At 42.2% G+C, this 20,450-nt stretch overlaps 1 long non-coding RNA gene across 1 annotated transcript; it reads left to right on the top strand.

Moving 5' to 3' along the window:
- Positions 1-7,729: 7,729 nt before the first annotated feature.
- LOC119739476 lies at positions 7,730-18,818 on the top strand. Its single transcript, XR_005272576.1, has 4 exons — positions 7,730-7,880; positions 8,313-8,420; positions 11,214-11,319; positions 17,782-18,818. It is a non-coding gene; the product is annotated as an uncharacterized LOC119739476 (long non-coding RNA).
- The last annotated feature ends 1,632 nt before the right edge of the window (positions 18,819-20,450 follow it).

Raw genomic sequence — 20,450 nt, 5'->3', positions numbered from 1 at the left:
AGTGAATTACTGATAGGCAGGCGTCTATGCAACAACTTCCTGTTCTGCCAAGCACTCTGAAACCAAGGGTGCATAGATGAGGATCTTGACAAAGTCCGTACCAGAGAGGATGCCTACAGATCAGCTCAACAAATGACCTTCAACAAGAGACACAAAGCACAGGAACTGCCCACTCTGCAGCCAGGTTATTTGGTCTGGATTCGAGACCAAAACCACGAGGGCAAAGGTGTTGAGGAAATCCCAATCACTTTGATCCTATGTAGTTCAAACCGATCAGGGCATTGTGCGACGCAACTGAAGTGCCCTAATCAATACATCCAATGTAAACTCATGGACACTTCGACTGTGGACTCTTACCATTGTTTAACCTTATATATAATCAACTGTTAGTTGCATGTTCTGCTAGTTAAAAAAAAAGAGAAAACATACTAGCTCAAAACTCTTCTCAAGTCACAAAGTTAAGGGGCCATTCAAATGTTAAATGTTTAAAATTTCGACTTTTTTTCCAAATTATTTTGACCCACCCACCCACCCATTTCGATTAATAAAAAACTGAACATGTACATGTACATGCACTTGCATGTACATATACTTGAACATGAACATGTATACCCATGTTCATGTGTCTAGTTCAGTGACGGCGTGAAGTTGTCGGTCTTCCTCTTTTGCACTGGTGACTTCAGTTTTCTTGTGTTTTGCCAGCTGATATGCTGTTGGGAATGACAGGTTGCAGTTTTGGAAGCCACAAAGATGACTGTGGTTTTGTTGTTTTCTGGATGAGGTGGATGACATGTGACATAAGAGGTTGTGCCTGACACGTGAGGAAGCTGAGAAAAACATTCGCTCATATCCCCCCCCCCCCCCCCCCTGTTTGCAGGGCGGGGGTACAAGCGAAAGAAAAAAATCAGGTTTGGGCAGACATCACATCACAGGCTGCGGTCCTCGTAGTCTTGGAGTCCAGTGGTTGAATAGTCCAGTTGTTATAGCGATGGGTAATCGACACCCGCGGCGTGTTATAGAGCCGATCAAGTACACCTGGTACCCTGCTGCCTCTGCACGGCCTAACCGCTACAAACGCCCGGCGTCCAAGTCTACTGAAAAACCACATCCCTCATGCCACAGTGGGTCTATATATACACGTACATGAAGTACATGTACAGTACATACAGGGGACGAAGTTGGAAAAGAAACACGCATCGCGATATCGGAACGCTTGCGCGTAGTTCAGGCAAGTCAACAGATCTATCTTTCTTTGTTGTTTTTATCTTTTTTCCATGGAAAGTGAATTTCGATTTTCAATTATTTAGCTTGACCCACCCACCCACAATTTGGACAAAAGATTGAAATTTTAAAACATTGAAAATTCTGAATGGCCCCTAACTTCCCATAACTCTTTGGACTTTGGGGAGGTGTAGAGTAAGCCAACATGGCTATGTTGTACAGCCCCCTCTTGTGTTCAACATGTTATGCACATGTAATAACCTTGCCATGTAAGTCGCCATCTTGGAATAAACACATTGCATTGTCTTCCCATAAAACCTTCTCTTGTCACATTACTACAATAGGAATTTGAATTTGTTTAAAAGGAGCATGTTTATCACACATCAGAACAAAAATATCCTCAAAAATGGGAGTACCTATAGAATGCAGGGCCACGCCAGAGCAAGTTTTTTTTGTGTACTTGGAGCCTTGGATCGAGGCCGGCGATATGAGGATAGGAGTAATGCTGTCAGAGAGAACGATGTCAGGAATTGATTGTCAAGGTCTAAGTGTGGAAACGGTTATACTTTAGGGACTAAGTTATATTATAATATTTACCCTAAATTAATATCTGGAGTCTGCGCTCTAAACTTGCAGCGGCTTCTTCTGGACTCCTGGTTGTTCGTCAAACTTCTCTTGGTTTGGTCGATGATAATTATTTACAGGCGTATATACAAAAACTAGTGTGTCCTTCCACGGGAACAGTCACTGTAAGGAGCAAACACTGCCTAATGGTTCCTATTCCCGTATCCGTTGGCTAAAAATGGCACTGGAACTGTAGAGTAGACGACTATAACACTGCGACAGGAAGGGTGGGTGGTGAAAGCATGTGCTCCTGGTTTATATACCGACGCGTAGAATGGAATGCCCTGCCCTGCCCAGTCAAAAGAACTGAACACAATGGGCAATAGAACACAAAAATGCCTTGGCCACTAGGGCAGAACTCGGAACAAAAAGGACTTAACTGACTTTTTATTTCTTCGGCCAGGACTGCACATAATATATACAGCTGCTGTAGGAATTTCACTACAGTACCCCCTTCTAGATCACAGTTACACAAAAAATGTGATCGATAATAAAAAAAATATTAAATTACCAAAACATTTACAAAAAGAAAATTTATTCATTTACAAAGACTGTCTGCAAATATCTGCTTGGCCAGCGTACACGCCGTCCAGAACGAGTGAATCTTTCTGATTTGTCTGGAGTGATGCTGGATGGAACAAATTGTTTCTGATCACTTTGTTGATCTGGAGTTGGTGTTTTGGACTCGAAATCAGTATGGGCAACCTTTAACCTATCAACACTAATTGAATCATGTTTACCATTGATGTCAAGAATGAAATATTTATTTCTTCTGTCAATGACGCGATATGGACCATTATAAGGAGGTTGCAGTTGCTTTTTGACAGCGTCTACACGCACAAAGACATGTGTACAGGAAAACAAATCTTTAGATACTTGACTAGGGTGTTGGTTAGGTCTAGTTGATTTCGGTTTTAAGTTCAGACATTTGATGACGTAATCGGTCAACATAACTGGCAGGGTCTAGGCTATCTAAATTTGTGACAGGTACTACTAACTCTCCTGGTAATCGAAGAGTGGAACCAAAATAACTCTGCGCACTACATCCCAGATCGGCTTTCAGAGATGAACGAAGACTAAGTAATATGAGTGGCAATGACTCGGTCCATCTGTTTGGTTCGCTTTGTGCTTTGAAAGCTGATTTGAGGGAACGATGAAATCGTTCAACTAATCCATTTGCAGCTGGATGGTAAGCAGTGGTGCGAGTACGTTTTGTACCAAGTAGTTGTGATAGATGCTTGAAAAGATTTGATTCAAACTGGCTACCTCTATCAGTAGTAATTGTAGTAGGGACGCCAAATGTGGCTATCCAATTGCTGACAAAAGCTTTTGCAACTGTTTCTGCAGTAATGTTAGAAATTGGTATTGCTACAGGCCACCTGGTAAGTATGAAAAACCATTAGATGGAGGCAAGGGACCGACGATATCAATATGTACATGGCTGAAACGAGCGTCAGGTGTTGCAAAGGTACCTATCGGAGTCACTGTGTGACGATGTACCTTGGCACGTTGACACTGAATGCAATGTTTGGTCCAATTTCGAACATCTTTATTGATAGAAGGCCATACAAATCTTTGAGTTATTAAGCGTTGTGTTGCTCTAATGCCTGGATGGGATAGACCATGGAGTGAATCAAATATATCATGCCTAAACTCTGATGGAATATATGGGCGTGGTTGACCAGTTGATGTATCACAAATAATGGTATTATGTGATGTTAGAATAGGCAATTCTTCAAAATGAAGACTAGACGATTCACGTAGCTTAATTAGCTCTGGGTCTGTCTTTTGCTTAAGTGCTATTTGATCGAAATCCACAATTGTGTTTGATAGGCTTGTGTGATTAAGTGAGTTCACGTCATACCTTGAGAGCGCATCTGCTACAACGTTTTCTTTGCCTTTAATGTGGCGTATGTCGGTACTGAATTGAGATATGTAGTCTAAATGACGAATTTCTCTCGGTGAGTAGCGATCTGGCTTTGCCTTGAATGCGTAAATCAAAGGTTTGTGATCAGTTATGATATAAAAATCACGACCTTCTAGAAAGTATCTGAAATGGCGTATCGATAAGTATACGGCCAACAACTCACGACCAAATGTACTATACCTGGTCTCTGCTGGCTGTAAACGCTTAGAAAAAAACGAGATTGGTCTCATTTCATTATCTATGCACTGATTAAGTACACCACCAACCGCAAAATTTGACGCATCGACCATTAAACAAAGTGGAGCATCGCTAACTGGATGGACTAGCAAGGTGTTTTTCAGCTAGAGTGGATTTAGCTCTTTGAAAGGCAAGTAATTCTTGTTCTGAAAGCACAATCGCAATGTTCTTTTGCTTGCAACAAAGAAGATCTGTCAAAGGTTGCAAAATGTCAGCGCAGTGTGGAATAAAACGCCGATAGAAATTTATCAATCCCAAAAATTCTCGCAGTTTACGCAGTGAGGTTGGTGCTGGGAAGTCTTGGATAACCTTAACCTTACTTTCCAAAGGTCTGATACCGCGACAGTCGATGTTATGACCTAAGAATTCTAGGCTAGTTACTCCAAACTCACATTTGCTTGGGTTGATTACAACACCAAATTCACGAAGGTGATCGAAAAGTAGCCTAAGATGACATTCATGCTGTTCGGCATCATCACTCGCTATCAATAAATCATTGATATATGCGTAAACAAAATCGAGACCATGCAAGACTTGATCGATAAATCTCTGAAATGTTTGAGCTGCATTCCTTAAACCGAACGGCATACGAATATATTCGAAGAGGCCGAAAGGTGTAGTAATCGCGGTTTTTAGGAATGTCTTCAGTCCGCAATAGGTATTTGATGGTAAGCCTTAACTAGATCGATTTTGCTAAAGATCTTTTTACCATGTATACTTGACGTAAAATCGTGGATATGCGGAATGGGGTATCTATCGGGTTCTGTGATATTATTTAGAGCACGATAATCGTCACAAGGTCTCCAATCACCGGATTTTTTAGGCACCATGTGTAAAGGTGAGGACCATTGACTATCTGATTGGCGAATAATCCCTAATTCCAACATATGATCAAATTCGGCTTTAGCTGCTGGCAGTTTGTTTGCAGCAAGTCGTCTAGGACGTGCATACACTGGTTGTCCAGTAGTTTTAATGTGATGAGTGACATTGTGCTTAACGGAATTTTCCTTGTAGTTTGGCCTAGTTATTTCTGGATATGGCTAAGCAAGGAAGTAATAGCATTGTCACTGTTAGGCATGGCAAATATTGGGCTAGGTGAAATTACAGAGGCTTTGTTACCTGAAACTGTCAGTTCGGTTAGTGAATCAATTAACCTGCGATTTTTAACATCTACCACTAGAGAAAAATGCTTCAGGAAATCAGCGCCGATAATCGGTACAGGCACAGCTGCGATAATGAAAATCCATTTGTAATTACGCCTTAATCCGATATTCAAAGTCATAGATCTCTCTCCGTGAGTGGTAATGGGGTTTTATTAACCGCTTGTAACGTATATGAACTACAGTTGCATTTATCTTTACTGGTAGGTGGTATCACGCTTACTGTCAACTAGAAATCTAGTACCAGTAGTTTTGTCTGTAATATAAAATAGACGACTGTTTGTTTTGCCAGACAAACTCGTCGTCCCTAGTTGCTGGCTTTCTAGTTTTCCTGATTTGCCGTCTTAGGTTTAGTCTCAGTGTAGGAACAAGGTTTGACACATTTAGTAGCTTCGTCTCCAAATCGCCAGTGGTACCAGCACTCGGAACCCGCGCGTGGTACGTCACTTCTAGACTTAGACGGACTTCTGTATCTTTCGGTATTTTTACTTTTACTTTTAGAACGCTCTCGACTACGCCCACGAGAGGAAAAGTCACGGTTACGTTTACTTTGTTGACTGTTGACAACAAGTGTTTGAACTAGAGCTGTTAATTGGTTGACCTGACTTTGTAATTCATCCATTTGCGATTCAATTGCGTGGGATGAGGACATTGCATTCACTTCGGTAGAAGTGGCTACTGTGGGCGGAGATATGCGACTTCTAAGATTTTATCGGCAATAACTGCCAACTGTTCTAAGTCTACACTATCACTAGTCGATGCCAATATCAATTGTATGTTCTGAGGCAAACGTTGGAGAAATAATTGTCGCAAGATTTTTTCTTCGAGATTGTTTTCTCCTAGAAGTTGCTTCATACGGCGGAGAAGCTGTGATGGCTTTCTATCGTCGAGTTCCTCAGAAATTAAAAGTTGGTGCAATCTTTTTTGCTCGGATTCTGATGTTCGTTTAATGAGTTCCGATTTCAACTTGTCATTTGGTCACCTGCAGGAGGGCTAATTATAGTTCCCGAACTTCTTGCGCGATTTCTGGTTGTAGTGACGATACTACGTACGCGAATTTAGTTGACTGGCTTGTAATTTGGCGAGTTTGAAACTGCGCCTCTACTTGCGCGAACCATATTGTAGGATCGTGTGGCCAAAAAGGTGGCAATTTAAGGCTAACCGCATACAAAGGTTCTACTGTCTCTGGTGCTTTGGCCATACTTGGGTAACAAATATACTTAAATTAAATGAAACGTATGTACATAATTTCTAAACTGAAGAATTACTTCGAAGTGCCTGTCGGTCAAAAGAAAAGGATCTACACATTTCAGAAAACTTAAAAGGCTTAAGTACTCTTCTATCGCGAGTTGTATCATAAACAAAAGTTGTTAAATCATTAATTCCTGCGGCTAATCTGACTATCACTTGGTCAGATTGATTGTAAGTATGAAGTTTTCCGGACAACTGGACCTACAAGATTATAAATTTTAGCACCGCGATATGTCAAATAATCAATGGCAAAAGGAAACTGTGATGCTTTGGGATACTTGTTGAAATTATGTCCTCGCGAATCCGCAGCGAATAAACAACGAATCATTCCCTACTTATGAACTACTTATGAGAAATATTTTTATACAACGCTACAAATTTTATTTTTAATGTTAGCCGACGGAATGAAAATGTAAATGAAAGAGTTTCGGCCAACGTCAGGGTCACCAGTTTTAGGGACTAAGTTATATTATAAATATTTACCCTAAATTAATATCTGGAGTCTGCGCTCTAAACTTGCAGCGGCTTCTTCTGGACTCCTGGTTGTTCGTCAAACTTCTCTTGGTTTGGTCGATGATAATTATTTACAGGCGTATATACAAAAACTAGTGTGTCCTTCCACGGGAACAGTCACTGTAAGGAGCAAACACTACCTAATGGTTCCTATTCCCGTATCCGGACACATATGGCATAAAAATGGCGACTGGAACTGTAGAGTAGACGACTATAACACTGCTAAGTCTCTACACAGCGAAGGAGTGGGGTGGTGAAAGCATGTGCTCCTGGTTTATATACCGACGCGTAGAATGGAATGCCCTGCCCTGCCCAGTCAAAAGAACTGAACACAATAGAAACAAAAATGCCTTGGCCACTAGGGCAGAACTCGGAACAAAAAAGGACTTAACTGACTTTTTATTTCTTCGGCCAGGACTGCACATAATATATACAGCTGCTGTAGGAATTTCACTACAACACCTCTATGTTCCGACTGCACATATTCCTATTCCTAACCCTAACCCTAACCGGGAGTAACACAATCTAGGTTGTCGGAACATAGGGTGTCGGAACATAGAGCAGTCACCGTGGAAACAGATGGGGTCAGTGGGCATAAAGTACAATAATATGCAGACGTGCAAAAAATTCTAAGTACAGCGGATGCACTTGTCTTCTCAAGGAAGGGAAGGCGCGCTTGTGAAGGGGCAATGGAGGCGCGGAGCCTTGGAGTCTTGGAGTCGCGCTCCGGTAGAGGGCGCAATTCTCGGCAGTAGGTCGACTACTGTGGCTCATATCCATATGAATGATCCTAGGACTTCATTTTTTTTAGAACGAAGCATCCATATCCATGTTAATTTCCTCGCAGAGGAAGGGAGGGCGCGCTTGTGACGGGGCACTGGAGCCGTGGAAGCGCAGAGTCTTGGAGTCACAGAGTCGCGCGCCAGTAGAGGGTGCAATTCTCGGAGGTAGGTGTCGACTACGGCTCCACGCAGCCATACGGAGGCGCGGATATAGAGTGAAGTGGCCCTGTATTCTATAGTTGTGCCCAAAAATGTTCCACGCAAGGTCAGGGTTGTCAGATGTTTCAATATCACTCCAAGGAACCTGTCTAAGGTCATTAATAAAATCACTTTCATTAACTGTACGGTACGACCATCCCCTGATGTTACAGGCAGGCCCCTTAGGAGCTGACCTTTATGCACAGCATAGATTAGTGAATGGTCACTTACAGTTGATGTTAAACACCATTGTGTGAGTACATTTCTGGACAAGATGTCCAGACATGGTCAATGAAGGTTTCAGAAGTACGAGTAATACGAGTTGGTTTAGACATAACGTGAGTTTAATTGAGGTGTTGACATTAAACAATGACTTTAGTTCTCATTGCTTATCCTTAGCTTGGCAGGGGAAGTTCTGACAGATATCCACAGCATGATACCTCACCAGTCAAGATAATATCAAGCAAGTACAGACCAGTCAGGAGGATATCAAAACCAACACAAGAGGTTTGTCAATAGCATCTTTTTATTTGTCTTCGTTCATGTTAATGTGAGGGTAGGCGACGCCCGGCGGCGGCAGCGTCCCTGGGTTTGAAGAACTGACGATCCTTCGGATTGGAGGGTGTGTGCCCTCACGGCAAGAGGACTCCCAACAAAGAAATTCATTCAGGTCTTGGTTCATTAAAATCCTTGGTGTATAAAATCCTTGGTGTATAAAAACTCTTGTGTATCAAATCCCTGAAATATAACAACATAAATAAATATCTGATACAAAAGTTAATCATACAAGTTCTACGGCATTAAATAATTAAATCTCTACAACATAATAATAGTAAATAAACGCAATCAAAATATAACCTTGACTCACCCAACTCTTGTTGGTTTGCAATCATGGATTATAAGCCTGTGTCATCACCTTGTGCAATGTACCTAGCATACATGAAAGTAATGTAAATATAGTTTAAATTTATAAACAAACTTCCCTGTAAAATCATGCATTTCACAGCGCGCAGCTTAAAATAGAAAATAATACATGTACCGTGCGCGATTGTCATGGATACGACCCCAAAGGTGACCAAAAGTTCCCACATGTACAGCGCGCACGTGAGCGTAATGCTGTATAGAAAGCAACGCTTCACAGTGTACAAGTACAAATTGAATACAAAATCTACGTGTAAAAGTTGTGACACGCGGGTTCTGTGAATCAAAGTTTAGGCAACAAAAAGTTATCCAAAATCAATGCAAATTGATCTAACCCAAGATTAATCTCCAGTTTCAGATACTTCTGTGATCCTTTACGATACCCACTGTTCATTCATTACACCCAATCATGATTTAAAAGCAACATAAAAACGGGATATTTACCGGATCGTTTCTGGCTATCCTGCACTTATTTCATGCAGAGTGCATATGAGAACTGCACTTAAAAGGGCGCCCTCTTGGGCTCAGAGGTTGACACTTAAGTGGGACCCTCACATTAAAAAAAACAACAACTTGGGACTCCATACATAAAGGGTAGATGGAGGGGACACTGATTTTACGGTGAATGTGCCTGGACCCGTGGCATTTTAACTTCGGCACAATGCACCATCAGCAATGTGTTCAAATGTCCCTCCCAGTGGTTCCCCTAACTTTCCTTTTTTGTGTGAAACCATTGTTAGTGTGTAATTGTGCATTACATTTGTAAGATGATGATAGGCCCTTTGCTCAGTTGCGGCTTCACTGGCAAGTTTAAGTGACTTACATATATGCATACTTCTTAAAATTAATGTGGCCTGACGTTGCGAACTTAGCAAGTTCTTCTTCAGAGGCTAAAACAGAAATGACAGAGGTACATACATTAACATGGGGGTGCACACAAACATGCAGGGCTGAAAGAAGAAACACAAAAGGAGGATTAGGTGTGAAGGTGTGGAAAGATGCAGGGGAGGGTGGATGAGAGAAACAAAGAAACAAGGGGAGAGGGCAAACCACAAGGGGTCTTGTGTAAACAGGGGAGGGACCAGAAAGGGGAAGGATCAAAGGTCACAGGGAGTGGGAACGGACAAAAGAGTGTGAGAGTGAAGGGATGATGCTGGGGGGGGGGGGGGGGGGGGGACAGTATGGAGGTAGAGGGATGAAAGATGGGGGAAGATGGGTAAACACAAACAAGGAAGACCAGGTGGATTATCTGTAAAAGAAGACAATGGAGGAAGCAAAGGATTAGTCATTTCCATTGGATTTGATGTTGAGACCATGTGGTTGAATAGTTCGAAGACGATTCATCCACACTTTCTCTCTGCTGAGGCGAACTGAGTCCTTGCGATGGCCAAGAGATTCAATGCCCTGCAAAATCATATCAGAAATGGAGTGGTTAGGCAGGTTGAAGTGATGACCAACAGGGGTGTCTAGTTTCTTGGTGTTGACCGTTGACCGGTGGGCATAGAAACGCTTCTTGAGCGTATTCTTAGTCTCACCTACATACTGCACTCCACAGACCCTGCAAGAAATGAGATATATGACATTAGAGGTGTTACAAGTGATGTTACCAATGGTTCTGTGGGTAGTGACAGAAGAGTGGCCAGAAAAAGAGTCAGACTCCTGGATATGAATCTGGCAGACAACACATCTGGAACTGCACTTGAAAGTACCATGCTGGGTGGGAGGGGATGCATCTAAGGAAGGGACTTCAGCTCGAACAATCAAGTCCCGTAGATTTCGAGGACGCCTGTTAGCCAATGTGGGGCCGTCGGGGATGGCGCGGGCAAGGCGATCTGAAGTGTGGAGGATATGATGATTGTCATTAGTGATTTTGCGAAGGGGAGGGAGATTGGGGTGAAACGTGGTAACCAAGGGAATCATGGGTTTGGCCATGGCATCGGGGGTCTTTCCCGTGAGAGCTAGATTTCTGGGGATAGATTAATTTTAAGATTTATATATTCCAGGTCCATCCAGTCAGTAAGCAGTTTGCAGCAGTTTTACTTTTTTTCATATATATGCAATACCTTAGCAATGTGCAATGCAAAGAAGTCCTTGTTTTGCAAATATTGGCTCTCGATTGCTCCGATGTTGCAATTGTAGCTACACAGCAAAATTGTTATGTAATTTCTGGAAATACGATGCAGGTCACTGAAAGTATTCACCACTTCTACAATTGCTCGGTCCAGCATTCTGCCTTCGAAAATGCTTTAGGCGCATCAAAAGTGTTATGAGCATTGCATTGATTAATCTATGACTGCTGCTAAAAAAATTAATAAATAAATAAGTGTGTTCTACTTAATTAGCTTGTTAAAATGGGAGATCTTTTTAATGAATTTTTAGGTACAGCAACCACCCAGAACATCAGTACCATCTTGTACTTTTGCAAGCAAGCCTCATCATCAAACCTGTCCAGAAAGAACAGAGCAACCAAAGCAAGGACACACAGGTGACCAATCTTAATGGTATCATAATGATGACAATGTGTTTTCTCCCATCCCTCTAATGGAACGTTTCAGAAATGACCATAAGGCCCAACCACTTTGCGTGTAGGCCACATAGCATGTTTCAGCCACATGCAGACTTGTATTTGAGTCACCAAACATCGAGTTGAGTCCGAGTCGCCTCTCCTAAGTCCTGAGTCATGCAGGTTGAGTCCGAGTCATGTGTCACAATGGTTGAATCTGAGTCTGAGTCATGAGTTACCCTTAATTTATATTGGAAATAAACTTCAAACCTCACAGCGTAAATGTTCCATTTCTTTCACAGCTTTTCTCTAATGTAATGAACTGGAAATATTCATAAGATGGAATAAAAAAATACATACATGTCAAATAAGGCAAGGCGTCAGATAATCTGGTATCAAACACTATCAAGCTAGTATTTACATAACATCAAGTGTGGACGCTGGGGTACATTTTTCAAAACAAGCCAGCCAGTACTTAAATGTGTTTCTTTTGCACGGCAAAGACTGTATCGCTTGCTCAGGAAAGCGTTGTCTTCAAAACAATTTGTGATTTGTGGTAAGTTTGGTGGAGTCCCAAGTCACGCAAGTTAAGTTTGAGTCCAAGGCTGAGTCATGTGTCATCATGACCCGAGTCCGAGTAATGGTAATTGGACTCAAGTCGGACTCGAGTCCTAGTCCCAGTCCATGTCATGAGTCATCAGTGGCATAGCCAAGTGGGGGCTGGGGGGGGGGGGGCACAAATTCCCAGTGCCCCCCAGGTGTCCCCCAGGGTCGTTTGAAAGTATTTGTTTGAGTGATTAAAATGAAGAGAAATCTAGATGACTATTTTTGACTTCCCTGAACTGCACATCTTTATGAAATGTGAATAACATGCTAAGAAAAAAAGAGGGGCCCCTAGCGTCAAAATATGGCCCAGCCCCCCCCCCCCCAACCGCTTTTCGAATTTGCAGGACTTGCGGAAAATGGAAAATTGGGAGAAGATATTGTTGTTGGGTCCATCCTTGGACCTTGCTGTGATTGGGCAGGCTTAACAGCTTAAAGCATTGTTTCAGTTTTTGGAAAATACAATTGCCTGATTGAAAATACAATTGCCTATAAAATTAAATTTCTATCCTCTTGCTTAAAGTGAGGTACAAACACATATTTGTCTTTTAATGTAAATGCTGACATATATACTGATTAGTTTTTAAAATATAGTTTGAACAATACCCACTCCCAATGCCAGACATACAATTGTAGTTACTTTTACCTTAGGACACTCACTGTCGGGCAGAGATCAAGAGAGGTTTTCTGGGTCAGAAACCCCCCCCCCCCCCCCCCCCGCTCTGACACCAAAACAAAATTATATCAATTATAGTAATAATACTTACCTACATGTCCGCCACAATCAGACATAAAGAAATCCGATGGGCCTGGACCCCCCCCCCCTGCAAACATTCCTGGATCCGCCCCTGCTCGGTATATAAGAATTTCATTGTCATTGCTGAATTTGCACTTGGTGAATGCAGGAACGAAATGATGTGCCACATTGTAAACTCCAGGGTTTACAATCTTTCATGGCATTTGGTGAACTAAAATGACTAAATGCTATTAGTCATACAAGAACATCACCAACTTGGGTGTCATGAGTCCTTTTTCTCAGTATGCCCCTCTTCAGCATGATAGTCCTTATTTCTTTGTCCAGTGGCTGGCTTCAGTACGTCAACAGATGTTTGGTGCCAACAACTCAGTTTGGTGGTGCCCTGCGTGGGCTCCCATAGTATGAGAGGGCAGGCAGCGAGCTCTGAGTGGCAGACACAGTGACTAGCTAGCCTCCTTTCTCCCCGACTTTAATTTACACCTTCGCATGTAGTCCTCTCATAGCCATTGAGCACCAAGTGCAGGATGTGCATGTAGCACCCATCCAGTGCCTTCTGCTGTGCCGATGAATAGACGGCACTTGAAGTCATCTCTGAGCTCAGATTTCTATGCTGACTTCATGTTGTGGAGTGCGCTCCATCTGTAGGCCCCTGCTCCGTTGAGGCGATCAAAGCAGTCTAGTACTTGAAACCCTGCAAACCTCTAGCACAGTACCATCCATGGCAGTAACAGTGGTGTCCTCAGTGTTGAATGCCATGACCTTGGTCTTCTTGGCATTGAGCTGTAGCATGACCTTCTTACACTCTCTTGACCACCAGCAGCATCCTTCTGGCTTGCTCCGCTACATTTGAGGTCAAATTTGAAGTTGTCTGCGAAGTCGAGGTCCATGATGGTGACTGGAGGGATGTGAACACTTTTTCGCCTTGTCATTCGCCTTATTATGCTAGTTGTTCAGCAGTTAAGTAACAGTAAGTGGCATTTAAGTCACTTAAGACATGTTTGCATTGACTTACTTTTGCCAAAAAAAGTTATAACACCGATTGTTCGTTATTTTTTATTTTTGGCAATTTTTACCTATAGTCGCACTAGGATTGATTTTGGTCATTGGAAAGTCATTTGCTATATATCTGTGCCACCACTTCTTCTGACCTAATCTTCTGACCAGAGGTCTAGAAAAAAATGTAAATGCTGACATATATACATAACAGGGTTCAAATCCAGCTGCTGGCCAAAGTTGTGTCCTTGGGCAAGCCACTTCACCCCCACTTATCTTCACCCAGGAGTATAAATGGGTACCAGCATTTACCTGTGATGGACTGGCATCCCATCCGGGGGGATAGAAATATTCTGTCATTGCATGCCGCTGAAACTGGAGATAAACATCAGCTTGATGGGCCATATTGGCTTCTGACAGAACATTATGTATCAATCCTTACAATCAATTGATATATACATGTGTACGTATTGATTTATTTAGATTTTTTTCATCAATTTTTTACAATGAAGGAAAACTGACAAGGTTTATGCATAATAATTATAAGTGGAAAAGAGAAATTGACTGAAGATTTAAAAAAATATATATGTATATAACTAACCATTATTATCTCAATTCCCAAATCAGTCTGTGTGCTAATTTTTTTTTTTTTGAAACAATTTACAATTTCTGCACACTTGTAGGAATTGCCAGGAAAGGTCAAAAATAAAATCTGGAAATCACATTCAAATTCATCACTTTGTAAAGGTTAGTAAAGTCAATTTATGATCAGGGATATGCAGTACTGGTCAGAATATAAAGTTTCTATGAAAAAATTACAATGTTCCTTTTTTTTTTATCTTTCTCGTCAGCCTTTCTTTTTTTCTGCAAGAATACAATACCATTGTACAGGGTGAGTAAAAGAAATATCCCTTTTGGATCAGGGGTGGCGGAAGGCTTTTCAAACTGGGGGGGGGGGGGGGCAACACCAAAATGGGGCACTTGCTCAGAAAAAGGGGCACCTTCAGTCGGTGTGAAAGTAGAAGAAAAAAAATATGGTCCTGTTCATTTTACTATAAACCTACATGTGTATGATGAGGAACAAATTATGAATATGTGATGCGCGATAAAGCTACACGAGTCGTTTGTCGACCCTGGTCAAATATTTTTTTTATTACAGATTTGGAGAGAATACAACCTCAGCATTACTGCTGTGAAAACCGCATGCTGATACCATCTTTAGTGCAAAAATTATGGAAGTTGGAACACCAAGCAATGTGATGAAGTGATGCGATGAAGTGGCCCTATTTTGGCCTGTATCTCCAAATTAAAATTTCTGACAAACGACTCATTTACCTTGATCGCATCACATCTTGTCCATTTTGCTCTTTGTGTTTCTTTTACCTTGACATTATGTAGAGAGACCTTTTTTTTATCACGAGAGGAGCACTGTTGCTTTTGATGGCCAGTTCAGTGACCATTTTGTTCACTAAAACAAGTAACAAATAATTGTGAAGAGCACTATAATTTTGTAGGGACCAGTTTCAATCTAGAGGGGGGGCACAATTTAAATGTTGTGATGGAGGCACTAATTTTCAATTTTCAGTGGCGGCACCAGACTCTAAACTTTGCGGGGGGGGGGGGGGGGGGGAATGAAATATTTTGTTGGGGGCAGTCAAAATAAACCCTGTCAATGGTCAGGAAATAAGCCACTAGAGCAACTTAGAAGTGTATAGGTGTAGATTGGGGGGGGGGGGGGTGTTTGGGGTAACTTGGGATGCTTGGGCTGTCGTGACTTCTGACTAAGTGACCTTTGGCCTTTATTCTCGATCGGTATGGGGCGCCTTAGGTGACAAATTTAGATTAATGAGTACTACATCCTTTTCCCCATGTTCCACCTTGAATAAAAGTTATGCACATGTGAAAATGGAATCTGGCGAATTTAAAGATGATGATTGAATAAAACAATGTCGAAATAAATTCTGAACTGTTTGAGTGTCCTTATTTTGATGTCTCTACAAGGGCGGATCCAGAACACAATTTTTTGGGGGGCCAAAAAAAATTTGGTCCCACTAAAAAGTGGGTCAAAAAAACTTACGGCGTGGGGTTCGGGGCCCGCTTTGGCCCGAGACTTGTGTGGAGTTTCAAAGAGACGGGTGTGGAGTGGCCTGTCATAGAGTAGTGCAGCAGGTACAACTCCTGTTGTGGCATGCAGTGTTGCGTGGTAGTTTTGCAAGAACTTGTACAGACCTTGCTTCCATGGCATGCCATCAGCGATTGCAGTACGATATGTCTTTTTTACTGTTTTCATGAAGCGTTCCACCTCCCCATTGGCACAGGGCCAACGTGGGGTGACTTTCCGATGATGGAACCCCAGGTAGGCTGCGAAGGATAAAAACTCCGTCCTGTTAAAGGGTGGTCCGTTGTCAGTGCGGACTACCTTCAGCATGCAGAATGTGGCAAAGATGCGATCGAGTTTGGGGCATTAGTGATCTGCTCGCGAGAGCAACAATCAAAAGTTCATCCTTGTCATTGCGTTGGGCGAGGATACCAGCTAGGCCAACTGGGCTGGCATCAACTACGAGTTCATTTTTCCAACAATGCGCAACTCCTTCGCGGATCTGGCGGAGTGCTAGCTGGTGTTCAGGTCCCCATTGCCAGGGTGTGTCTTTCTTTGTCAACTCGCAGAAGGGTGCGGAAACGGTGGCAAGATCAGGTATGAACCGGCTACAGTACGTGACCAGTCCGAGGAAGCTGCGTACTTCGCTTGTGTTGGTAGGGTCAGGTACATTTTGGATGGCATCTACTTTCTTCTTGCCGGGGGAGATGCCGGTGGAGCTGAATACATGTCCGAATTATTCGACACGTGATTTGCCGAAGCTACACTTGTCTCTGTTCAGAGTCAGGTTACATTCGTGAATGCGTTGCAGACAGGCTGTGAGGCGTGCGTCGTGTTCCTGTTGACTGCGGCCAAACACTAAGATGTCATCGCTGATGTTGAGTGTGCCTGCGAGGCCGCGGAGCGCAGAAGAGATGGCGTTCTGGAAAACTTCGGCTGCAGAGCAAACGCTGAAGTTTAAACGCTTGTAACGGAACAGGTTCTTGTGTGTTGAAAACAGTCAGATGGTGAGACTTGGGGCCAATTCAACTTGGTGGTAACCTGCGTTTAGGTCAAGTTTGCTGACGATGGTGGATCCGTTGACCCGGGCAAGAATGTCGTCGATGGTGGGTGTAATGTGACGCTCTCGCTTGATGGCAGTGTTTACGTTTCGCATATCAACACACATGCGAATCTCGCATGGTCGATTAGGCTTTTCGACCACGTGGATGGGTGAAACCTATGGGGTTGGCTTATTGCGTACAGGCTCAATGATGTCAAGGCGAAGCAGTTTGTCCAGCTCATTCTCGACTTTCTTTCTGACATGAAACGGGACAACTTTACTCAAATGCCTTGGACAACCTCACTCAAATGGCATCCAACTCTGATCACTTTCATACCCGGATCCAACTTTGGTGCCAGTTCTAGCTGGCGGTTGTGCCTGTGGATCTCCTGTGTTGCTGTGGAAGCTCTCCATTCAAGTTCATGCGGTGATTTTTTCCAAAACAGTTAACATTAAAGGGGGCACTTTCTCTCTATGAAAGGGTCAGATTCAACATGCTTCACTTCCCGAAGTCCGGAAAAATATTAAGAACACACCAAATTACGTTTAACAGACGCTCTTTCTGTTGTAATAAATATATATTTTCCTCCACTATCTTGGAAGACACATACATCCAAGCTATTGCAATCATGTATCTTCAGGGTTCAATGTCATAAAAATACTTGAGATACCTTCTTAAGAGCTGGACTTTTTCATTTGTACAAACCCTTAAGTGCATTGGCCTGGTAAAACTATATTTTATAGAAACTGACAGCACGACAATCTTGTTTTGGACAGCATGGCCAATTTTGGACAAATTTACTGACAGGTAGTAATGTTCTTTACCCTTAATTTCCTCGTTAGTTGATCAGAGATTGTCCTCTACAGTTCATGCACATACGCCATTACAGAGCAAAAGTTTAATACCAAATTCTAAATTCAATATATGTTTGTGTTATTCTCCTGCTGTAGATAACGATTCAGAGCGACTTGATGACCTAATGAATTCAATCCAACGCTTGAAGGAGGAGAAACTAGCTCAGATAGAATGTTCATCACCCTTAACAAAGCTATGCAATGAGTGATTGAGTTCTGGAGAATTATGACTTGTTTCAAGTTAATGTTCAATTTCAGTACCTGCTAATTAAGAAAAAAACTACTTAGCAAGGATAAGTGATGCGAAAAGAATTCCAAGTTCGAATTTAACAACTGACACACTACATATGACAGCTCATGATGAATTAGTGGTTCTGTAGGAGCAGTTTTTATGTCCAATTTGACCCTTTGCTAGGATGATTATTCACTGAAAGTTGATTGTTTTACCTGTGAGAGTCAGTCCTTAATCTTGATTTGTGCACCTACCGTTTGAATCTTTAACATGTAGCTTGAAGGATGAATAATCACATGTGAGGTAAATTATGTCATTAAATATACATAATTTATAAGCGACTTATACAGAAACCTGATCCTTCATTACCTTTGGCAAACTTGGATAAGAATAATACTGGAAAAATAAGCCTGACATGGCAAGAGGCGTATTAAATTTTAAGCCTTCCACTTGTACAATTTATGCAATACTCACATCATCTATCATATTAATCACGGTTGTCATTGTATGGCATTTTGAATTTACGGGCCTGTTTGTAGAACATAATGAAAATAGATGGAATGAATTCGGAATAATGTACTCTAAATGCAACACGCAAGCACAACAAACGTGAACAACGACATTTTCTAAAAGTATGATGCACATGTTTGCGTTTGCGCACAGCAAAATAAAACGCTCATTTAATACTGATTGTGTCTTTCGGTATTTGGCATTAATTAGCTCAGCATAGAATACAAGTGCAGATATACAAGTAGCTGTATTCCAGTTTTCCATAGGTTTGTGCACAAACATGTACATGTATGCGTACAGTAGGCTTCACTTTATATAGCAAGTTAGGGCTCTAGTATTTAATAGCCCTATTAAAGGGGTTGTGAAATCTTTTGAAAACACTTTATCCCTAGCTTCTGCTTCATCTCTGGCTTCATCATCATTATATCTATCCAAACCAAGAGGACACCTCAAAAGTTTGGCCTGTAATAATACAACTTGAGCAGCATTCTTTCACGGTACACTCTTAAGGAATCCTAAAGCTAAAACTGGAGATGAAGTCAAGGTTCCAAAAACTCCACAATGATGGCTGTGAGTATCCATTAATTTATTATTGTTGTGTTTCAGTTAAATAAGCAGTGCGTTCGATTATTTCCCCTGCGCTACTCGTGCAAGTGCGACAGCGTTCGATTTACCTCTCACGTGACTTCTCGTGCTTACTCGAGCCTGGCCTAAGTAACCGATTCGCCGAGCCGGTTACTTGGGTAAGTATCCCATAAGGCCATGCAATGTCTGGCGGGTGCCTCAGCTCAGGCCGTGTCTGAAACAGGCTTCCATGGAGCATAGAGCTACAAACCCTATTAGCTCTATGCACAGAGCTACATGTATGGCTACGAAATATTGTCAGCGCGTCCCCGCATATTTTCACTGGGTGTGGACGTGCTCTAGACAGTCTGTTAATTGAATCGGATGCAGCCTGGAAAAAATGTTGCAACCTGACGCGCACCACTTCCACATTGTGTACAAAGTCTATGGAGAGTCAAGAACTTTTTTCCCTAACAAAATTGGAAATATTTCTCAATCCCAGATTCATGTCTTATCATCATTTTTGCAATGAATGACCTTCATTTAGATGATATATGAAGAAAAAAGTGGCGTCAGGTTGCAACATCCCCCCCCCCCCCCCCCCCCCCGGAAAAGGGAAAAAAAAAAAAAAAGGAAAAAAAAAAGAGAGAAAAAAAGAAAAGAAAAGAGGCAAGAAGTCATAATGGCGCAAATTTAATGGGTGGGGGGAGGCAAAATGTCCCTACCCCCCTCTAAAACTGATAAAGTCGAGAAAATGTTGAGAAAAACAGGATTTTTTGGGAAAACATGTTTTGCCCCCCTCTAGAAACATCCTGGCGACGCCCATGTTTGCAGCTCTTGCACGAAACTTTACCCGAAGTTTGCTCGTACCCCTGCCCTACAAACAGGACACTGGGATATGCTGATGAGCTTCACAGAATCTTATGAAGGAAGAGGCCTATGACCTATGTATAAAGCATCTGGCTGCAGCTGTTCAAGACCACATCTAGCCAATGTACACAAATGCTATCCGAAAAACTTCCCATAGAAATGCGCACATTCCATACCGGATGTGATTTCTGTTTCATTGCGGACCATGTGGACAAAATTTTGATCGTCGCATAATGCAAATCGACCGTTCGTGATTCGAAACGGAGCCCGAGCAAGTGACAGGAATTGTAAATTTACAACATAGATAAGTTTTACAGAATTTCCTACTTTATTACGCTTTTCAACGAAAAAAACCATCTCTGAACTGGACTAAAAGAGTGATGAATCAGTCTTAATGGCCGTTTCAAATCTTGTAGAGTCACGAGGGTGATGACGCGCAGGTCACAGGTCACGCAAAATCCAACCAATCAGAACGTGAATTCATCAGAGTATCCCAGCGTCCTGTTAGCAGAGCCGCGGGGGAACGAGCGAGAAAGTTATTGGGACCGCTCAGTTCGTGTGAGGGTTATTTGGATTACATAGTATAGCC

Source organism: Patiria miniata, unplaced genomic scaffold (genome assembly GCF_015706575.1).
Source record: "Patiria miniata isolate m_02_andy unplaced genomic scaffold, ASM1570657v1 HiC_scaffold_30, whole genome shotgun sequence".
Lineage (NCBI taxonomy): Eukaryota > Metazoa > Echinodermata > Asteroidea > Valvatida > Asterinidae > Patiria > Patiria miniata.
This window is presented reverse-complemented; position numbering and strand designations above follow the sequence as displayed.